Source organism: Acipenser ruthenus, chromosome 1 (genome assembly GCF_902713425.1).
Source record: "Acipenser ruthenus chromosome 1, fAciRut3.2 maternal haplotype, whole genome shotgun sequence".
Taxonomy (NCBI): Eukaryota; Metazoa; Chordata; class Actinopteri; order Acipenseriformes; family Acipenseridae; genus Acipenser; species Acipenser ruthenus.
In genome coordinates, this window is record NC_081189.1 from 76922399 (window position 1) to 76946713 (window position 24315).

Genomic DNA, 24315 nt, shown 5'->3' on the forward strand with positions numbered 1-24315 from the left:
TGCTCACTGTTGTAATTGTTTGCCACAGAGGTCAGTGGTGTGTGGGATTACGCAAGCACGGAAGACGTGACATTGCTAAAATTCCCAAAACACTATCAGCAAGGAACGAAGAAACAGGTTTGTAATCAGGAAGACCTTTTAAATAACCCACCCAAAGGAAATGCATATACAAAACCATCGTCAAAGAGGAGATAAAACAAGTCAATTGACCTAAACTGTCACCATAGCACGGGGAACAAGTTTAAACTGTCGTTGTGAAACATTGAGGAGAACAAAGTTCATACGAAGTTTCTGCTATTACGACAACACAAAGCTTCTAGTATTACGACAATGAAGAAGTCGTTTCTGTAAGTGAATGAGGTAAGAACCAAGAGAAGTGTTATTCATTTAAGTGCTCTCTCAAGTTACGGGATTCAGAGGTTGTTTACTCAAGAAAAAACGAAAGTGGAAAATATTGAAGCCGCAGTTGATAGTAAATGTGTACTTGCAATGAAGAATGATCGTGGTTAAGACGTGAGCTGTTTTGTATTACTGTACATGAAGGGTGTGTGTTCTTGTTAGGAGTATGTATCGTAATTGCACAAGTGGAACTGTACTGTGTCTTGTAATTAGTGAAACTAAAACATTATTCCCAACACTCTGATACGTCTAACCACGGTCAGTTTACCAAATAAGTCTAGGAAATGCCAATTGTTTTCACAATATTTCAGTTTTAGATCCCAAATTCATTTTCTGAAGGAGTCTAATAATAGCTGGATGAAAGCCTACTCCAGTAAAGTATTAGGGCAAGGGCGTTTATGCTGAAGTATCCCATGCGTACAGTTCACATTGTCAGGCAGCTTTAAACCCTTTTTTTGAAAACACGACAGTAGCCTGCTACACATTAATACGCTTTGTTCCTTGTCATTGGGCTCTGGTGTTTTTTCCTTATGGAGGCCACCTTCAGTCTTAACTACATCAGAACACTCCAATTGTCTATTGCTGATTTAAGATTTGGTTTATTTATTTAATAAAATGAACTGTGCTACTGCAGCATTTTACTCCAGTATTTTGCTGTAAACACTATACTTTAAAGTGGTAATTTGCTGTAAATGCATTTTTATTATACAGCAGTAAACTATAGTGGCCATACTTAGTACTGTAGTCTACTATAACCTCCTTGAATAATGCATACTTCAAAGTGGTTATAGAAATTTTCAGAATTTACTATAGCATACTTTCAAGGAGGTGTAATTGCCAGTAGTATTTACTACAGTGCCTGTATGTTATACAGTATTTAAAAAAAGCATTTACAGCAAATGTGCTCATTAACAATAGAATCCTGTATTAAAATATGTGTTTTAAAAAAGTTGCAATAATTTAAAGTTGTGTGAAGTTTAGATTTTATTTTTCATAGAACATAATCCTGAATAAGGGACACTGCAATCACCACAGAGAGCATAGGGAAACTAGTACCTCTTCTGCAGACCTTCATAGCTGATAGCTTCTTTTTTTGTACTAATTGTTACTCACATGGGACTGTAAGGATGTAACATTTTATTTACAAATTTGTCCCTCGCTGAAGCTGGTGTTTGTGAAAGTAACTAACTGACAAGGGGCAGGGAAAAGCTAATAAAGGGAATGAAAATTGATTATACCATACTACACCTCTTTTCAATAGCCAAAGACAAACCAGTTAACATCTTTTCTTTGAAATCTGGTGAGGACACATGGTGAGGACTGTAAAGATGGAGCAGGACTGTCAAGTCGGAAAACCCATGCCTCCAGCTGATCCCAATCTGACAAGCCCAGACAATCATCATGACCTCACTGCCAGTGCAAGAGAGGAAGTGGGAAGCACCAAGGAGAACGAGGGTGATTCCACACACACGGACCAGAGCAATGCCCAAGAGAAGCCAGTCATGAAAACTAAGATGGAACCCTCCTCCACAAAACTGTGTGGATACCTGAACAAACTTGGGGGGCCCTTGAAGGCCTGGAAAGCCCGCTGGTTTGTTTTCGAAGAGAAGAAGTGCCAGCTGTACTACTACAGAACATCACAGGATGTCAATCCCTTGGGAAGCATTGACCTGGCTAACGCTACCTTTGGCTACCCGGATCAAGCTCAGGAAGGGACCTTTCAAATTCAAATCCCAGGACGGGTTGTTGTGCTGAAGGTATGTCTTTTTAAAATTAAAGTAATAGGAAATCCCCTAATCTGCGAAGGTACGTGAAGCAGTAACAAGCCAGCCAATAAAACTTAATCATATACATCTTGCACTTCCATTCGTTGAGTAGAACACACAAGTGCAGTTCTGAGTTGAAACAAACACAAGTTACAGCAAACATGTATTTTCATTAACAAAAAAAAAAAAAAAATTACACTGTTTGTGCCTATACTGATCATACTGTCTTAATTAAGTTATTTTGTTAGATACAACCGCTTTGGTTGAGGATACACTAATCAGTTTGGACTTCCACTTACTGTCATTTTTTTTCAAATAACCTTAAAAAACGATGTATCATTTTAAGAAAGTGCCTTTGTGCAATACCAAGGGTTCCCTTATAAATTTAACCACAGTAAATTTAACGCAGGAATTTAGCATTTTTCCCATGGTTCTACAATGCATTTACTGTAGTTTACCATGGTTTATTAATGTTCTTTACCATACCTCTGTGTTCCAGGGATGGTAGCAGTTTGATCCATTCCTGGTTTTACTTTGAGTTTAATATGACACATCGGAACTTGTTACTTATACACTGTGGCTAATCAGGCTAATTTTAAAACCTGCAATGGAGGGAACTGCAATGCAATAGGGGTTTGAATGTCTGTCATTTGGTGCAGGGTGTAAAATTAGCTTTTGAGCACTGGGAACCTGAAAGTTTTATATATATATACTGTATATAAATGTAATTTATACACGCATACAATTCCATTAAATTAGCCATTGTATGGTCTCATGTTATGCTTTACCTAAAATAAATACATTCATCCTAAACTGGTATAGAAATGAATTCCCTGTATCTACTGACATACATTTCATCAAATGCTCTTGTCAAATGCTCTTGGTTGTGAACACAAAAATAAGCATTACTGTTCTAGCTTTGTTTTTCTCAGTCTTTAAAATGTATATTAACAATCTAACAGCTTGCAGCTAACATGCTTAACACTGTGCGTAATAATGATCTACGGATAAGCTTGATCAATTATGAAAGAGATTGTTGAATTAATTTGAAGCAGTAGCAATTTTATATATAATGTATGTTCCGTTCTAATATCTTAGTATATAGTCACTTATAAGTTACGTTGCAGTACTCCACACCATTCTTCCCATGGCCTGAACTCAGAATAAACTGTCCAGCTAATAAGTTATAAATTGTTCATTGGCTATGAAAGAAGGGGTTCTTACTAACTTTTCACTTGTAATCTTACATGAGCATCATCCAGCCAGTTGTGCAAGAAAAGGCTCTGATTGTTGTATGATAATGTGGGGGAGGAATGTATCCAAAGAAAAGACAAAAACTTAGTGTATGGTGTATTGAGGGTTTAGTAAATTGAAGGTAAAAGATTAAACTTCAAAGTATATTGAATTTGGTATTTGACTGCATTGTGACCACTTTAAAATCCACAGCCTTCCTTTATAGTTTGAGTTAAGCGAACAGAGCAAGGCTATCATTTTAATCTTTTTTTTCTTTTCTTATAAAGCTATAAAATAGCAGCTCTGTAAGTGCTGTAAAAAGGTTGTCAGTATAACAAAGGGAATCCTTTTCAGATGCTGCTTTGATAATACACAATAGCATCCCCCAAGCAGGTTTCCCTACATCTAAAATATTTGGCAATGAAAAAAATGGATTTCTGTGAAGGAATGGTTTGCAGTGTGCAGGTGTAGTGATGATGCAGTGCTCCAGAACAAACACACACAAGACAGTTCACAATTAACAGCTCTTTATTTTCAGCTGGGTTGCGTGCCAACAACACTTTAAATAATAAGCATGGGCTCTACACATGTGTATTGCGCCATGCAAAAGGAGGGTTACAGTCCCGAAATAATAAAAACACTTTTTAAACACACAATACACAGACACAGACATGTCTCCTGACAGTGGGTGCTCTAGTGCAAGTGAATGGTGAAAGACAAACACAGAGGTAACAGTAGGTCAGTGTAGTCCGGGGTTTGGTGCTGGCGTGCAGCGACAGCTCCCAGTTCGTGTTAGCCGTCTAGCCAAACAAACAATGACAGTTAGCTGACAAACAAACAAAACACAAAACACTCACAGTACTTTTAATTCTCCTGTGCATACGGTCCTTATGGTTTAACCATCAAAACTAAGGAACAGATCACTGGGGCCACTTCCCCTTAAAACCCTCCGTCATGCCCTCTTTCGGTGGCGCAGCCAATCACGTCTCCTCCAATCCGTGACTGACACATCACCTACCGCATTAAGGCGCTGACTTCAGGTATCGTGGCCCCACCCCCTTCCTGAATGTCCGGCTTCCGACTGACCCTGGAATGAACTGCAAAAACATCCATTCTGGGGCACTCTGTTCTGGTTCTACAGCGCCCTCAGAGATTGGGAGGGAGATTGTTGACGAGGATTCATTCACTCTCTGTCACAATTACCAACCATTTTTATTAGTGGGGCTTGCGAAGCAAGAGTCCCCACTTTAAATCTTCGACATACTTCTTCTTCTTCTTATTCTTTGGCACGCTACTCCTCTTACACCGTTTAAGCTAGAAACGCCGTTCAAACTTTAAAACGTGTAGACCGGTCTGGAATAGTGTGCTTGTATACAACTTTGATATCTTTTATACTTTTTAAACTATTAAGCTTTTTATCCTTTTTTTGTCCATCTTCCTTCACTTTAATGGGACTTTTTCAACATTCTAAAGATCCCCATTGTTTAAAAACTCCCAGACTTCCAACATTCTATTTACTGTAAACGATGTAACTTTTGACACAGATCAGCTACTTTGACCACTTTCCCAACAAGTAAGACAAAAAGTTAGAGCATATGGAATCTTCCTCTACTTCTCTGCTATTCAAATCTGAAATCAAAACAGAAATAACTTTTACCAATCAAGAGGTACACCTGTTTTAGTAACCGCACCAACTAAAATGTTCTCTAACTTTTTATAAACTGCCATTTTGACCACTTTCCCAACAAGTTAGACAACTACTTAGAGCAAATGAAATCTTCCTCTACTTCTCAGCTATTCAAATATGAAATCAAAACAGGAATGGCGTCTACCAATCAAGAGGTACAGCTGTTTTAGTAACCGCATCTACTTCTTTCAGTAGGCTACTTCCCACTGTTGAATTAACTGTCATAGAACTTTGAGAAATTTCAAATTCTAGCACATTCTAAGCATGAGACAATTAATAAACAATGTGACTTTTGACACACATCAGCTACTTTGACCACTTTCCCAATAAAGCAAGCCCCACAACTTGTAAAGTTACCATCTAGTTTGTTTTGTTTTTGTTTTACAGGCATTAAACAGCCAAGCCATGCTGTATTGGTTGCAGCAGCTGCAAATAAAACGGTGGCAGCACAATACCAGCCTGGTGAAAATACCTGCAGAGCCCTCCACTACCTCCACACAGCTCTGCCAGCTGCCTTCTGCACCTTGGGAAGGTAAGCTCACTGACAGCCCAGTTTTAATTCTAGCTCAAGTCAACCAAATTGTGTGTGGGGTGGGGTTCTTCAGTTTGTGATCTGATGGAGAAAAGGGTTCCAGGGTAGGTGTTGTGTGCATGCAAAACAAAACAGCTGAACCGGAATAACCCAATTTAAATTATTTATTCTAAACGCTTACAAAGTGTTGCTATACTCTTGTAACCACCACATATTTTTTCATGTTTGTCCCTTTATTGTAATTATATCTAAGATATTTTTATGAGGTGTAATGTGAAGCAAGAAATGCAATGCTTTAATTAGGTGAGGTAACAAAAGTAACAGGACTTTGTTTATTGTGTCTGGTGTCAGATATCTTAATGAATTCAAACAATCAAAAATAATGATCATACAGGAGAATGTTGGTGCTGTGTGGTGGAAAGAACTCAAAATGACAAAAGGGTGATTTCAATTCTGCCCCATACCCATGCTGAGAGTGTTCACAGTGAGACAGTCTCATTTCTGCCGATGACTCACCGGCTCTGTTGTGCTTGAAGCCTTGAAGCAGGCTTAGTTGCTGAGAACACAAACATGGTAACTAGACAGGGATTCACTTTGTGATGTTATCTTCTGCCTTGTTTCCATTTTTATAACAACAGCGTTGTGTGGAGGTGACTCTGGCTGTTCATCTGTCCATCTGTATGTCACACCTGTCTAATTTTGGTTAAACTAGGTGTACACATTCTGTGGTAATATTTATTGTGCGTCCATTCATGTCTTGGGACTTTTCAGGAAACTGCATTGCCATTTCATAATGCTTATGTCATGGTCATGAATTTACAGTCATGGTGGGGAATGTATGTTAATGAAATACTTGGTTCATACTTGGATTCAGGTTAACCAAATTGGGTTAATATTGCTCTCTCCCAATGCTGTTTTATTTATTTTTTCTCAATTTACTGCCGTGATAATAAAATTGTCAATTTTTATATTTTACAGTCCTTTTGCCTGTCCAAACTACTCACAAGACAAGCTGTAAAAATGTCTTAACAACACCAGATTTAAATACCACTGAACTCTTTATTAACAACACCCAGTAGACTTACAGTATTTTAGATCTGGTGCTGTTTTAGACTAGGTACTGTATACAGGTTTAAAGCTGGCAAGATGTATATGCACCTCCGTATGTATAATAAAATAGACCCAGTATTTACAGCTGACTCTTGTCTTCTGGTATAAGAATGACGTATACTTTTAACCTGTACTTTCTTAAGACAGCAGCTTAAACAACACAGCCCGCAAACACCGTTTCTGACAGCTGTTGTGAGTGAGACTCTCTAATGTTGCCAGAAACTTTCCCAAGCAAAAGGTGCAGGGAAGGACATTTTCATTTCACTAAAACATACATATATCTACAGTTTTTGGAAATATGGAGAACGGAACCAAATAATACATTTGTATATCTAATCATTTAATTATATTTACTCCATGAAGTCCAGCAAGTAAGTACAAGTGTATTACAGTACATTAGAATGGCATTTCCACATGATAAATGAATATGTATGAAATGTGTACTTTGTTTGAAGGGATGGGCAGTTGAGATGCTTGTGCTCTTTTTCAGGAAGGACAGAGGACTTCCTCCCAGCAGTAAAGACCCCCAAGGGCCTAGTCGGAGAAGCCGCAGCCTGTCTGCCAGACCCTGGCAACAAAATGCACTGCAAAAGCTCTCCCTCAAGCACCCCATCACAGAGATACAGTAAGACACTACCTGCATACCTTGTTTTTTATGTGCCTCTTAATGGGAAAGCACACTGAATTAAATGGCTCTCTTACGTACAGTTTAAGTACCAAAATCACAGCAATGGCTAGGGCAATGTCAGTTGCTCATGATTTGCTAGCACCAAATATTTTGTAACCAAAATATATTCCTTGTCTTCTATTTAATAACAGCAAAGTTTTCACTAGTGGGAAGCAACATGTGCTTTTATCCTAAGGTCATTTTGTATTTGAAAATTTACAGAAGTTATTCAAACCTGTTATGTAAACTAGTCAGCCCTATCCAGGCAGCTGCCTGTAAGCAAGAGAAGCAACCAGTTGAGCTCTGGATTTTGTTATTTGTTGTGTACTACTTTAGTTTGTGTGTGTGTGTGTTTGTTTCTATGCATTTAGTTTCGTTTTCTCCTGTACTTTGCCTTCAGAAGTCATTTTGTGTTTCCCCTGCCTTGCCCTTACAGGAACACAGTCCTCAATATCTGTGGAAACAGGCCAGCTCAGGAGCTGAGGCGGAGTGTGTTCAACTTTGACAAGATTCAGCAGTCGCAAGACTGTCCCTGTGAGGATCCTGTGACACAGATACTGGGGGAAACAACAGGTGCGTCCTTCAGTTGACAGGAAACTGCCCTGCAAAGTCTGTGTCTCTGCTTAGTTCATGTCTGGATCAGTTCAATGCGGGGACCACCACAGTGGCTCTGAAACTATTACATTCTTCTCATGCAGGGTAAGAACTCTTTCTGCTGTTATAAATGTGCAGAGGTTTCCTGTTCCTAAAAGGTGAACCATGCAGGAGTAAAGCTTGTTAATAAGATCAAGAATGAGTGTCAAAGCCTTTTTTTAAGAAATTTCTAGAAAACTCACTTGAAAGCTCACAATTTCACCTTTCATTGAAAACAACAGCTCTTTTTAACAACTATTTTCTTTTGCAGCAAATTGTAGTTTTGGCTAGGCACCCTAGAATTAACATCGGTACTATGGGTTCTATGATGATTTTTGTGTGTATAACAAATTTGAATTCCAGAAATAATCATTATTTTCTTTTTTTTGTTTAATGATTATGAAGGGTATATTGTCAGGTAGGTGGCTCCAGAATAAAATAAAGAACCAGCAAGTTTAAGAAAAATAAATATATATATATATATTAAATAAATATTCATGCATTTCAAATGCTTTCTTTGCTTGCTCTATTTCCTAGCACCTCCAGCACCGCCTGTACCTCTGACACCCCCAGCACCTACAGTCCTTTCAGCTCCTTCAGTTTCTTCAGTTACAAACGCGTCTGCGCAGGAAGCGCCCAGCGTACCGTAGCCAACTCCATGGGCACAGAGACCTTCTGCAGGCTGCAGGAGAAGATTGAGCACCTCAAGGTTATTTTAAAAGTTACTTTTACATTACAGCCATGGGAAGTACGTCAACTCTTGTTTCAAGAAACACAGGTAAAACCACACTCTTTTTTTTTGGTTTTGTTTGACCACCATGTAATCCTGCATGATGTGAAAAAGCAGTAAAGTAACTGATCCATGTTTTCACTGCTGGGGTGTCACATACGGTATTCTGCACCTTCTCTGCATCCAATAAGCATTACAAACATGACATCTTAACTAGCTTTTATTAGCATTGGAGCAGAGACACAATTACTGTTTGCCACTCCAGTCTAAGAATGATTCATTTATAGTAGAACCGGTCCAGGGGTCCAGCGAATATATATATATATATATACTAATATTGTATCTCAGAGGAAGTCGTTTTAGTATATTGTAGTTTCTTTATTAATGTCGGGGCATTATAAATGAACAACGTCAGGTACATCAGTGTGCCTAAAACACCAAAGTACGACACAGCATGTATACTATACAAAAAAATCTGTGAAAATGACTGCACAAGCACTGAAGTACAGTATTTCTCAGTTTACAAAACAGCATTCCAAACAGTTCTTAACGTGCTTTCTCAGTGTATGCCAAAGTAATCTGACAGGTTTTTTTACATTGTGTGTTAACCTGAGACATGTACAGTACAGTAATTTTATGAATCCTTTACTTTTCTTTTATTTACTATGGTTAAACTGGGCAGTTATGTGAAGTGACAGCGTGTACAAATTCTGTCTTGCTAAGAGCTGAATTTACTGTTTTAGACCCATAATAAAATGTGCATTGGTCAGTTTCCATCAGTACCATTCAGTTGGTAGCAGCATATGTAAGTCACACATGGCACAGGTCCATTGGGTAATGATGGTGTCATATCTTACAGGATCAGATACGACAGGTTCGACCGTACTTTGTATCACGTTACTGTGATTTTGTACTGTATAGGTCAGGCTTGCACAGTGTTGATGTGATGTTACAATGAACAGCAAAAATGATTATAATAACATAAACATACTGTATATAAAAAAAAAAGATCCTTGTGTAACCCCAGGCTACTAGGCATGAGGGGGTACACTGCTCTCTGATAAAAGTTAGGAGACCAGTTATCTGCTTATTAGCAAAACTTAAATCCACTAATATAAAGTCAAATAATAATTCCAGACACGTGATCAGTTGGCCTTTTTTTTTTTTTTTTTAGCAGTTTTAGCATTTTTTTCTTCTATTTCTTTGTTATTAGAACAAAACAAGTATATTGTTTTTGTACAGTGTATTAATTGACATTAGTTAGCCACACTTTTTTTTTACGTATCCCAGCGATTTTCAAACAGTGTTTTATAGGGTACAAATGAGTACAATTATGAAAGCAAAGAAAAGCAGTGATCAGTCAGGACTAGGTCAAACCTGTGCTCTTAATAAGTAGAGCTCACAGTAGAAATGTTTTAAGTACAACCACAGATTGTGTTCTGATTTCATTCTTTTACTGTGTTTACTAGGACGATATAGAGGCGCACAAGATGCAAAACAAGTTCCTCAGCTCTGAAATCTACAAGCTTACTAAGCTGTGGAGGAACAGTTCAGAAGAGGAGAAGGGCCTCCTGATGAAGGTATGTGCTTTACAGCTTGCTGTGTGACAGATCTGTACCCATTTAACCATTGTGAAAAAACATATATGTTCAAAAAATATATTATCCTTACCTACAAGTCTTTAATGCAGTATCGTCACTGTGTAAGGCTAATATATAAGTGACTTTATTTAATACTAAACATCTTATTTTCAGCTTTTATAGCGTAGGCCCCAGATTAATAGTAATAGTAATGAGTTTCATTTATTTCTTTTTTCTTATAGCTTTAACCACAAAATCACAATGAGATCTGTGATTTCGCCTAGAGACATCTCTGTCTGCACTAAGAAGCCAAAGTAAATTAAAGAACAACTAGCATGCTGGTACATTATGATAAAGCAAACTGCTTAGTGACACATGGATTGCAAGTGGTTCTAATGTAGTGACGCAAGCTGGTGACCTACTGGGCACTATTCTTACACAGTCTAACGCAAAAAACAAAATAAAAAAAACAACTTTAGATTCACTTTGTATCATTTTCACATCCTGGTAACTTTTTAAAAGTTTAAAGCATTCCTTTGGCCTCCTGTTTAACCACAGTATTTCTGCAGTTTTACCCATGCTTTTCCCATGGTTATACAATGCATTTATAATAATTTACCTGGGTTTACCATGTTTATTAATATACTTTTATTATTATTATTATTTATTTCTTAGCAGACACCCTTATCTAGGGCGACTTACAATTGTTACAAGATATCACATTATTTTTACATACAATTACCCATTTATACAGTTATACATTTATACGAGCAATCGAGGTAAAGTACCTTGCTCAAGGGTACAGCAGCAGTGTTCCCCACCTGGGATTGAACCCATGACCCTCGGGTCAAGAATCCAGAGCCCTAACCACGCCTCCACATACCTTCTTACCTTGTTATTGTAGTCTAGTATCTGCATAAATAAAGACATAGGCAGTCAGTATTTTTGGTCAATTATTTGCTTTTTTTGCAGAGATACTTCCTCTGTTATGTTTCTCTTTAGTAATTTGTGGTTTCTTTTTTCATTTTATACTGTACTTCCCTTATTTTTATAATTTTCTTTGTACTTCTGGTAGGTTTCACTCCTTGTTTCTTCTTCTTAGTTGACTGTCATAGTAGTTCTGAATGGCTGGCTGTTAGCCTGGTCAGCAACCTCGGGTGTGTTCATGCATTACTAATTAAAACCACAGAGAAGTTAGCAACTGAGCCAGCTCCAGTCTCCCAGAATGAACAGATCAGACTGATTGGGGTGTTTCCCTTTCATCTCCAAATCTAGGTCTCCTCTAGATGCAGAAAGCAAATTGGAAACATACAGTGCCTTGCGAAAGTATTCGGCCCCCTTGAACTTTGCGACCTTTTGCCACATTTCAGGCTTCAAACATAAAGATATGAAACTGTAATTTTTTGTTAAGAATCAACAACAAGTGGGACACAATCATGAAGTGGAACGAAATTTATTGGATATTTCAAACTTTTTTAACAAATAAAAAACTGAAAAATTGGGCGTGCAAAATTATTCAGCCCCCTTAAGTTAATACTTTGTAGCGCCACCTTTTGCTGCGATTACAGCTGTAAGTCGCTTGGGGTATGTCTCTATCAGTTTTGCACATCGAGAGACTGAAATTTTTGCCCATTCCTCCTTGCAAAACAGCTCGAGCTCAGTGAGGTTGGATGGAGAGCATTTGTGAACAGCAGTTTTCAGTTCTTTCCACAGATTCTCGATTGGATTCAGGTCTGGACTTTGACTTGGCCATTCTAACACCTGGATATGTTTATTTGTGAACCATTCCATTGTAGATTTTGCTTTATGTTTTGGATCATTGTCTTGTTGGAAGACAAATCTCCGTCCCAGTCTCAGGTCTTTTGCAGACTCCATCAGGTTTTCTTCCAGAATGGTCCTGTATTTGGCTCCATCCATCTTCCCATCAATTTTAACCATCTTCCCTGTCCCTGCTGAAGAAAAGCAGGCCCAAACCATGATGCTGCCACCACCATGTTTGACAGTGGGGATGGTGTGTTCAGGGTGATGAGCTGTGTTGCTTTTACGCCAAACATAACGTTTTGCATTGTTGCCAAAAAGTTTGATTTTGGTTTCATCTGACCAGAGCACCTTCTTCCACATGTTTGGTGTGTCTCCCAGGTGGCTTGTGGCAAACTGTAAACGACACTTTTTATGGATATCTTTAAGAAATGGCTTTCTTCTTGCCACTCTTCCATAAAGGCCAGATTTGTGCAGTATACGACTGATTGTTGTCCTATGGACAGAGTCTCCCACCTCAGCTGTAGATCTCTGCAGTTCATCCAGAGTGATCATGGGCCTCTTGGCTGCATCTCTGATCAGTCTTCTCCTTGTATGAGCTGAAAGTTTAGAGGGACGGCCAGGTCTTGGTAGATTTGCAGTGGTCTGATACTCCTTCCATTTCAATATTATCGCTTGCACAGTGCTCCTTGGGATGTTTAAAGCTTGGGAAATCTTTTTGTATCCAAATCCGGCTTTAAACTTCTCCACAACAGTATCTCGGACCTGCCTGGTGTGTTCCTTGTTCTTCATGATGCTCTCTGCGCTTTAAACGGACCTCTGAGACTATCACAGTGCAGGTGCATTTATACGGAGACTTGATTACACACAGGTGGATTCTATTTATCATCATTAGTCATTTAGGTCAACATTGGATCATTCAGAGATCCTCACTGAACTTCTGGAGAGAGTTTGCTGCACTGAAAGTAAAGGGGCTGAATAATTTTGCACGCCCAATTTTTCAGTTTTTTATTTGTTAAAGTTTGAAATATCCAATAAATTTCGTTCCACTTCATGATTGTGTCCCACTTGTTGTTGATTCTTCACAAAAAATTACAGTTTCACATCTTTGTTTTGAAGCCTGAAATGTGGCAAAAGGTCGCAAAGTTCAAGGGGGCCGAATACTTTCGCAAGGCACTGTATGTAGTGAATTCTAAATACAAGTACAGTGCTGTGAATGTAGGGCACTGTTCACAAAAACACAAATGCCTGGTTTGCAAATTAAATTCATGTTTAATCTTGTTGGCCCCTATGTGTTCTTTGGGGTGGGTCAAGTTGTAGCTGTTTCTGTATCAGTGCTTGATCTGTCCTAGTGCCTGCGTCATGGCTCCATATAGTGATATCCCCTGAGTGCACTGTGCAATGAAACAGCTACTGGCTGGTATGATTGCAGCAAATTTAGATGTTTTATCTATCTGGTCTGATTGGCAATGGTTTTAAATTATTTTAGATATATTTAGGATCAGACCATTTTTGTGACATGAAAAACTATTGTACTACAGTAAAAATTGTAAAAATAAATAGATATATATAATTTCAGTTGCAGGTTATGCTAAAACTGCTAAAATTGCCAAAAACATAAACGCTTTGATTTCCGAATCGTAATCGAAAAAAAAAACATGTATTGTACACAACAGTTTAACTTTCAAAGAAATGACCCTTCACAGCCACAGTGTCCATAAGCACTCGGGTGACACACATATTGCACTGTAGGAAATAGCAGTCTTGTAATTAATATAAGCAGCACAAGGGAACAAGTGAACACTGCAGCGAAGAGGATTTTTAAATAAAATTAATTTAAGGAGCAGAAGCAAGATTATAATTGGAATGGCTCCATCAGAACTGTAAAATTAGTTATTTGGAAATGTACTAGGTTCATTTTTACATTTTAATAAACAAGTTCAACCCAGTTAAAAAGTAACAGGGTGTAGAAACCCTCTGCCTTTGGACTGCCCTATCTTGGAAATGAGTGGGAGGTTGTGGGAGGGTTACTGCTTTCACCAGCTGCTGTGTTTTGTTTTAATCCTAACCCTAAACCTCTCTTTTGTGTTGCAGTGTGCCTACCTGGAGGCCAAAAACTGCCAGATTGAGAACAAGTACCTGGTCGTGCTGCGCAGGCTGCAGGAGAGCAAAGGGCTGGACAGCAGTCAGCAGGAGATGGTGAACAGGCTCATTGAGGACGCACTGCAGGGAGACAAGAAGGATGTCTTTTAAACTCAACCCTGTCAGGTAAGACAGTACTGACATTTCCATACCGGGGTTTCACAGCGAAAACTTTTTTCCCCCGGCTACTTTCTTGTTTTTTTGTTACTAAGTATATTCAAATATTTAAAATGCAATTCTATTGTTAAACTGATGATGTGATTGCAAGCTACACCAGTTCCATTTTCATATAATACCCTCATATCCCGAACTGAAATACCAAAACAAGCAAAGGATCAAAATGTTAATGTTGGTTTGTTGCAATTGTGATCTAATAGGTGCGCAAATGAAAAGCCAAAAAAGAGCTGGAACTTACAGTAGTTTCTGGGCTTTGCTGTCTATGATTTTCTATGTCATGTGCCCTGCTCTTTTAATGTGATAATTTAATAATTGAAAAAAATATATATTTTGTTTGTCACTTCTTTAAAACAAAACAAAACAAAAGCTCTTTTTGTTTTGTTGCATGGTCTGTTTAGAACAGAAGTGCAAATTATATGCATTTCCTATTTTTCATGATTATTTTCTCAGTTTGTTTTTGTCAATATTATAGAAATTCCTTTCGTAGAGTTTACTGTAGTCTTAACAGCTGCACAGGAACTCAGATTGAATAGTATTGATTGTAAATTGAACAGAAAATGTTTGTTCTGCTGTTCGAGCGATTGATGCAAGCAGCTGAAATGAGCTTGCTGTTAACTGTATAGTAATCCACATCACAATACCACTGCACACCTTAGCAGGCAAAAAGAAAGGTCAAAGATTGGATTGACATTGAACTGCTCCCTAACCAACCACATAAAGAGCAATGTGCGTCAATAAACACTGCAATTCCAGGACCATATATAAGGGTTGATGTTAGGCAGTGAAGGTGTATATATGCCCAAAAAGAAGTCAGAGGCTGCAGCAAGTCTACAGTTTATTTAGAAAACTCCAGGATCCTTTGTTCATACATAAGGCCCTGTGAAAATAGTGTGTGTTTTTTTTTTTTTTTTTTTTTTAATTCAAGGCAGTATCACGGGTAAAGTGTCTTATTTTGCAGATTGTGCTCAGAACTATTTTATAAATTATGTGTACAGATTATTATTATTTTTTTATACAGCAAATAGATTGATAAATGCACTGACATCTTCAAAATCAACGTCAAAGTTATTCAAGCACTTTACAATAGCTTGTGAAACGGTGTTGTCATTAACAGCCTGTAGGTAAAGTGTATCTGCAAGGACAGCTTTCAGTTTTATGTCAGATGCGTGTTCACCATTTAGGCCCTGCAAAACAAATACAATGTGAAACACATATTGCTATTGGGCATCAGTCGACTCGTCAGTGACCATTGACAAGCAACCAGACTGTTTTACTAATTCCATAATCTCCTGCTTGTGATAGTCGGCAACTTTAGGTAAGTATTCACGTCTCAGCTGGGCTGATGAAGGAATCACTCCACCATTTCCTACACTCAGTATGAAGAAATTACGTAACTTTTGGTTGTCCAGTTTTTCAAGAGGGATATTTGCGCAAACAAACATCCCTGTCAGGTCAAAATTTAATGTGTTTCGTGCTTCACGGTTTTCAGTGGACTTTTGGAACATGGAAGTTCATGTTTTTGGTTTCTTGGATTTCCGCCTTTCTCTTTCAGTGAATACTTGAATCTAAATGCCTGTCAAGAGATGATTTGCAGTAACATTGCAGGACATACAGAATAGCTTACCTCCATCGTATGAAATACAAATAATAATTATAAGAATATTGAAAAAATCACGGTATTTGGCTAAGTTCGCAATTTCTGCGCAGTTCGTGAAATCTCGATTTACACAGGGCCTTATACATAACCCTAGGCAGGTTAGTTTCAGGCACATATACCATTTACACATAACCCTTTCCTGGTTCTTGTACTGGCTTCCAAACATATTTACCTCCTCCTAACCGTCAAACTTCAGCCCACTCCCTTCTCTCCCTTTGTCTCTCTCCGCCAACTGTTCCAACTCAACTAACTAACTCAATGCTCTCCTGCAGCGATGGGGAGGAATACGCTGGCAGAGGGGACTGTTTAGAAATATAACAGTACAACTTAACATAGAGGTTCATTACACATAACTAAATCACAAAAACCTGGAGCCATGCACCTACTATACAATATTGTATGATAATTTAGGGAATATGTGAATACTGCATGTTACCAACATCCTTGTTTAACTTTCTGTTCCTTCCCAGTGAGTACGACGACTATGGATTCAAGACCATTCCTGATTATGAAGTAGAGGACGTGAAGCTCCTGGCCAAAATCCAGGACCTGGAGATCCGTTCCAACAACCTGCGCAACAATGAGATGGTGGACAAGCCTTTGCGGACCAGGTGGGCTAACTCCCCGGAGCTGAAGGGCCTGATCCGGTGTGGGATCCCTGTGGAGTACCGGGAGCAGGTGTGGCGCTGGATCGTGAGGACACGGACGCAGGTCTATAGGAAGCGGAATCCCAATCGCTACCAGGAGCTGAGGAAGCACTGCGAGGTGTCGGAGCACCCGGCCTCGCGGCAGATCAGGCTGGACCTGCACTGCACCCTCACCAGCAATAAGCACTTCTCCTCGCCCACCTCCGACGCAGTCCAAAAGCTGCAGCGCATTCTGCTAGCCTTCTCCTGGCAAAACCCCACCATCGGCTACTGCAGGGCCTCAACCGGTACTGTACCTTTTGTATTGAAAGTTCTTAATGCCATTCACTCATTTTAAGTAGTAAAAGGTGTTGCCAAAAAAGACAAAACACTTTCTTGTACTGCTTGGACGTGGACTAGCATAACTTATCATTTTCTAAAACAGAGAATAATGCCTATTACCGGTAAGCAGTGCCACAGGTAATGGCAGCATTACCGGTGTTTAACATTTTAGAACACTTCGTTGGAGGTAGCTATGCCAGGACACTATATTAGAGCAATGTGTTGTTGTATTATAAATAGCAATAAGAATACACATGCAAACAGTGTTTATTTATTGATTTGAGAAATTATGACACCTAGTGGTTGTTAACTGTGTTGTGTATTCTTAGCTACTCATCCCTCCCCTGTACAATATATCTTTTTCTGGAATCACAAATATACTGGCCCAGATATGTTCTTTAATATTCTACACAACTGTAAAGACAACTGTGGTGGAAAGCACAAGTGGCCATATTCAGGCAGATTAAAAATAATTCCGGCGCCTCCTCAAGACTCACCTCTTCAGACAGCACCTGTAGAAACTCCTCTTTTCCATCTGGACACTTATCACTCTTCCTTAAATGCACTTTACTTGCTCTTATCTGCTCCCTATTTTACTGCATTTAACCCTGTACTTTAGAGTACTGTAATCTGTCGAGTGTCATTTAATCTGTAGTATTTTGTATTTAATTATATCCTGATGTAACTATCACTGACACTGTTATCTGTTCCGTTATTGAATCGTAATCGTATTAATACTTATACTGATTATTGAAATGTATTTTTGTCTACGACTGTAAGTCACCCTGAGTAAGGGTGTCTGCTAAGAAATAAAATAATAATAAATACAAATAAGTGTATAATTTACATAATTTCTTGCTAGTTTCATACATCAAATTCCTCTGAATTTATTTCAAAATAGGGACTAAAATGTGTAAAAATGTGGCTTGGCACACCTATGTGTCCCCCTTTTCTTCTGAATATTAGCAGCACACTTCCAGTGGAGTCATGTGGTGTGTGTGTTTCCTCTTGCAGGTTGGCAGCTATTGCACTTTTAGTTCTGAAGGATGAAGAGGATGCCTTCTGGTGTCTGGTGGCTATTGTTGAAATCATAATGCCACAAGACTACTACAGCAAAACCCTCACTGCCTCTCAGGTACAGTATGTACAACAACTGATTTTAAATCAGTGAACCCTCTTCTTCCCTCCAGGGACACAAGGACGCAACAAGCCCTTGCCACCTCTCGATCTTAGGCAACTTTCTCTGCCTCATTTTCTTTTCCCTTGTGGTATCCCTTGTAGAGCTACCTTCTGGATATGGGTTTGTTCCATCCTGAGTACGTGGCCTATACACCTCAGTCTTCTTCTTTTTGTATCTGTGATGATTTGGTCTTCTCGTGGAGGTCTTTATTTGAGATTTAGTTTGACCAGTTTTTGCCTATTTTCCAAAGGCATCTGTTATGGAAATTGGCTAATTTGTCCATGTCTCTCCTGTTATTACTAAGAAAATGTTAAAATATTTGTGATATTGCTCGTCAGCCTATAGCTGAGTTTTAATGCTATCCCCTTTGCTTCACCAGTAAGTACTGTGGATGTGCTAATTCAGGCAGTCATAGTCCCTATTTGTTCTAACAGCTGAGCAACTCCTGCTGCTCTAAGCAGAACTCTTTGTTCCTTGCAGGCTGATCAGAGGGTGTTCCGTGACTTTCTTGCTGAGAAGATGCCTCGCCTGTCGGTCCACTTCAAGGAGCACAGCATCGATCATTCCCTCATCACCTTCAACTGGTTCCTGGTGGTCTTCGTGGAAAGTCTGGTCAGCGACATCCTGCTCAGAGTGTGGGACGCTTTCCTCTATGAGGGCACAAAGGTACAGCGCCGGCTGTGTTAGTAATTGATCCTTTAATACCCCCCCCCACCACCCACACCACCCACACCACCCACACTTACCCAACTGTGTTGAAACGTGCTTAATACATTTTTCAGCACAAATTGTTGAGAAAAATTGTCTTAACTTGCAAACATGTGCACAGTATGTCACACTTACATTGTAGCAGCTTATCCAATTATTTTAAATTATAGTAATGACATTTTAGAGAGTTATAGAGAGTAAAAATGAAAAACATGGAAATAAGTAAAATATAATTAATTATAAAAGGGCTCAGTCCAGTGACGACTTGATGAGCGAAAGTATCCTTTTTTAACCTGAACAGTATTTCCTTCTTTCTGTTTCCATGTGATATTTCGCTGTGCACTGGCCCTCTAAGTACAATGAAGAGGACATTCAAAAAATTCACGACAATCTGGAAATCTACCAATACCTCAGTTTTTTCACCAAAACTATCTCTGATGGCAAGTGAGGCAGAATGAGGATGATGATAATGTACAGCAGACACATCAGACCAGTTGCTGTCAATCACAGACTGTATAAACAGTTCACACTCATCTCACTCACTTTTAACCACTAGTAAAGTTAGTGATTTCAGTAAACTGTCTTATACCATTTTGATGATGGTAAATGTGAACAGTGATTTTGCAGTTTACTGAGCTTTACCATGCATCCACTATGAAACCGTAAGTCTTTCTTTACCATTCACTTCCTACAGGTAATGGAGCCCCCACCTCACAGACCCACATAATGTCCTCTTTGCAGCTTAGAAAACAGATGTACTGTATGTATAGCTGTTTAATGAACAGTTTGCAAGCAGATTATTAAAGTGTTGAACAATTTAACTGGTAGGTCAATTGGCTGGTTTCACAGGCCCTGATTAGCACTAATCCTGGACTACCTATTGTTATCTTAGGTAAGGTAGTCCAAAATTAGTGCTAATTGTAGTTTCTGAAACCAGCCGTTTAAGATCCTATTAAAAACAGAATTTTCTTGCCATTAGGTCTTAGTAGTAAAAATAAGTTATCCTAAGGATGAATAATTCCAAGGTTCTGTTGCCTTTTATTTACTGAAAACATTTATTTTCTGTTATACTGTAGCACGGAACTGGATCAATCAGTCTGCTTTCTCTTGATTTTCAGTGAAATAACTGGGATTATATGATAATAATTTGGCAGAGCTTTCTCACAATGACTGTAAAGCAGCAGAAATATGTTTCCATTTAGTTCTCAAAGCCTTTTCATTGGAATTATTGATTCAATCACCATGTTTCTCCTCTGCCCAGCCACTAAACCTCAAATACAAACACATTCATTTAGATGCAGCCATTCATGCTTCAGTATTAGACAAGAATCCAGGCAGTGCCGGCTGTGCAGAGACGGGGGGCCATTGACTGATTTGGACCACCTGAAGATTGATACACTGTAGAAGTTAATGGGTTCAATCTCTAAACTATTATGTTAGAAAATTAGCAAGCAACAACTTTGTATGTCAGACTTACATTTTTTGTTCCTGTTAGAACTGTGCATTGTTTCTCAAGTGTGTATGTTTGTCTTTTTGTCTTTTTATGAATTTAATTTTGGCAGGCCCATATTTTGTTATTTATTTATTTATGTATTTTTTGAAAGGGAAAAATGCAGAGTCACCAGGTCCTTTTAACTTTGCAGTTGTTTCATCAGTGGCATTTTGTTTTCTCTGTATCTTCTGTCTTTAGGAAACTAATGAACATAGCATTTAATGATATGAATCCCTTCCCTATGAAGCTGCTGAAGAACAGACGAGAGTTTCACATGTAGAGGCTGACAGCCGAGCTGCAGGAGCTGGAGAGGATACAGGAGGAGTTTGTGAAAGAACAACAAGTGGAGCGCAAAGACAAGGACCTGGACACTGCTGTCAGCGAAGACGAAGAAGTAATACAGACTGCAGTTAGCTTGCATCACATGTCCTGACGTTATTGAAAAATTACACATCACTGATACTATTTAAACTAATTTGTTTGCCTTATTATTCCCTGCTGTGGAATATAGTGGGGCTTACATATTGTGTATGTCACACATACATCTAACTGTTATCCTTTGTCTGTTGTTGAGTATATAGGTAAGTCAGACTTACATTTTTACATGTACAGTTCGGCTCTTATTTTGTAATGGCGCATGATGTACCGACATACTTGTTTTAGAGTCAACAAATTAAGTTTACCAAACCTGTCAAAATGCAGAATATTAATGGAAATAGGTGTGTTGGTAATACACACACACACTACATCTCTGAATGCTTGACTTCAAATCCAGTTTAAGTCACATGAAAGGAGTATGGTGGTCCTAAGCCCTCGGCTTCCACAAACACAAAACCAACACACAGTGCAGCACAATTGGCACAAAGGATAAACCTGTTTCTGATCTCATAAAACAGCCTTTTACTATAATTATCATCTGTCAGTCTCTGAATTTCTTCAATCAGCAGTTCCATTCCACTCAGATCAGTTCAGTAAATTAATTATTTTGTAGTTTCCCAAGAAAACAAACTCATTGGAGATCTTGAAAATTAATGTCTTGAAATGTGATTAATTTAGGCCAGGCTAATGTGAACAAGTACAGAGATTCCAGTTACTTTTCAGACCGGCAACCAGGTTCCAGATTTTCTAAACGAGACTATCTCTGAAATAAACTTATTTTTTATGCATTGGTTGTTTGTTTATATTCCTGTAAATTGCATAGTTCAGTTATTGCTAAGTTAAGAGGAAGACGTTGCTTTGTTTAATTATGTTAAATTGTATGGCAATCCTTCATGATTTGCATGAATTCACTTAGGTTTAGAGGTACAGTTTTAATTCATGTACCTCTGATAAACCTAAACTAAGTGACGAAAGCAAAAACACAAACGTTTTTTACTTGAGCTTGAAAAGGAAAAAATAGGATGAATACAGTGCTATATATACTGTGTGTGTGTGTGTATATATATATATATAATCGATCGCTACATATAGATTTTTCAACGCTGGTAAAATGTTTAATTCAGTAATGATTTAAAAAATGTTTACTTTTTAATTTTTTAGGGATGCAAGACATGTAACAACTTCGTGTCTAAAGTTTTTAAATGCCAACTGTTAAATAAATAGAATTATGGATATTAATGTGTTGATAGTAGGGATAGCTTTTGTGACTGGAGCATGGCTGCATTGTCTATTGCGCTGAATTTTAACCAATTTTAACAAATTGTTCCCATTATTCTTATTTTTTATATTAGCTTTTCTCTTCAAATATTTTTTAGAAAACAAAAAAGCACAAACAAAATCTCAGCGCGTTTCGTCTTATTCATGAGTAGACTTAATTTGATACAGAGGAACACCCCTTTTTTATACACTCAATTTTCCACAGGTGATTAATCACCTTTTAAGAGATGGCTCAGTTGACAAACAACTCTTGAGAAGGGAAACTTTTGTGATATTTTTTTTAATTCTGTTCCACCACATGGCCTTAATGAAGACTTTAAATATGGGTATTTTTTGTAGAATGTATGTTTGTATGTATACAGTATATACCTCTGTTCATTATTCAAGTTGCAGAGTAAAAAGAAAAAAGTAACTTAGTAAAAGAATATTTAGTGGTATGAAAAGTTTTGTGTTGACGTACAGATTGAGTGTTTAAAATAATATAAAAAGTATGGTCTTCTGCCTTCTGTTGTCATTTCTGTACCTAATTACTTATTAATTTCAGTTGTTTTTGATTGTTCTGATTGTCAATTGAAGGTTTGTGACGTAAAGGTGATTAATCGCCTGTGGAGAATTGAGTGTAAAAAAAAAAGGGGTGTTCCTCTGTATCAAATTAAGTTTACTCATGATTAAGACTCTGTCGAAACACGTTGAGATTTTGTTTGTGCTTTTTTTGTTTACTAAAAAATGTGAAGAGAAAAGCTAAAATAAAAAATAAGAATAATGGAAAAATGTGTTAAAATAAATTATTTTTGTGAAGAATGGGTTGTCTTTTTCACTCGAATCAATGTATAAGGGCCTGTTGGCAACCAATACAAGCTGCCTTTATTTTCTCAGGTGTTGCCAGGTTGATTACCTGGTCAAAGACTAAACACATACATGTAAAACATTTAGAACATATTTGTATTCTGTATTTGTATATTATGATATTTGATTGGATTTTTTATGTACGTATTATTGCACAATAGGGAGAATTAACGAGAACATTTCTAATATTTAGGCGTTCATTTTTGTATTGCTGTTTTATAATGTGATGGCAATCTGAACTATAGTCAAAGTCTCTCAAAGTGAATTATTATTTTAGGAAAGTATTACGGCACAAGCACTTATATATTACCAGTGTCACTCTCCTCACAAGGTTAAACTGTGAAACCCAGAACATACTTTAACTGGCTGAGATGAGCCCTTTTCAAGGCATTTTCTCTGCTGTATAATATAACAGAACTTGTTTTTTGATGAAATGGTGTGCATTTTTTGCATCCTTATTCTACTGAAAATATTTCTCTTTTGTTTCTATAAAGGTTTATATAAATACAGTAATAACATTTGCTGACACTGCAGTGGAGAAACACTTCATTTATTAATTTGTCCCACAGCAAATTCAGAAAAGATTGTTCTACAACAGTGTTAATACCTCCCTTTAGTTTACTGATAATAAATGTTAATAAAAAACATTAACTAATATTAAACTGCTGAAACGTCTGTATTTCTTTTCCCCAATATATTTCTGTTTTACTCAATGACATTCCAGTTAATTATTCAACAGCCAAGCTTTTATGTTGTGTATCCTGATGCAGTCAACATTTTAAAATCATAATTTTTTCATCTATGTTTGGAAAAGGAGACCGTATAGAAAAAAGGTAGTCGAGGATCAAATGATGATATATGAGCCTCTAATACAATCACTAATAATATATATTGTAACAAAAGGCTGTCACTGGGACTTTGTGCATGCGTCTGTGCTTGAAGTGCTTTGCAGAGCAAAGTTGCATGGTCTGCGACCGTGCTTCCCATGCGTAGGAACGCTTACCCTGCTGCAGACACTGTTCCCCTATATTGGATTATTGGTGCAACCTTGCAGGATCATTATATGTACCTTGCAGGAGCCAGGGGGAGTGGGGCTGATAGTGGCCACTGATTGGTCGTGGTTAACCTGCAATGTTGTACGGGTTGTGGGCTGTAAGAGCGTGTCTCCTGTTTTCTGCCTCCTGTTGAAACGCTACAGTGGTGTCAGAGCGGGATTTGAGATGGAACCCCCGAGCGTCATGCAGGAGAGGTTAAGAGATGGAGAGATGTACCATTAGCTGGAGCGGCTGCTCCAGTGCAAGAAGGAGCTCGGCCTGATGGAGGAACAGGCCAGGTTCAGTGAGGAGAGACGAGTCTTGGCCAGCGCTGAAAGACGGTGGTCACCAGCTGTAGAG

The 24315-nt window shown here is 38.2% G+C and overlaps 1 long non-coding RNA gene and 1 pseudogene across 1 annotated transcript in view; one reads left to right on the forward strand and one right to left on the reverse strand.

The window, feature by feature from the left end:
- Positions 1-23583, forward strand: LOC131696850 (TBC1 domain family member 2A-like; annotated as a pseudogene).
- The window catches only part of LOC131737922 (uncharacterized), an 18663-nt gene continuing 13174 nt past the window's right edge, over positions 18827-24315 (reverse strand). The window contains exon 4 of the long non-coding RNA XR_009329504.1: positions 18827-18869. This is a non-coding gene — a long non-coding RNA (uncharacterized LOC131737922). The remainder of the gene's footprint in view (positions 18870-24315) is intronic.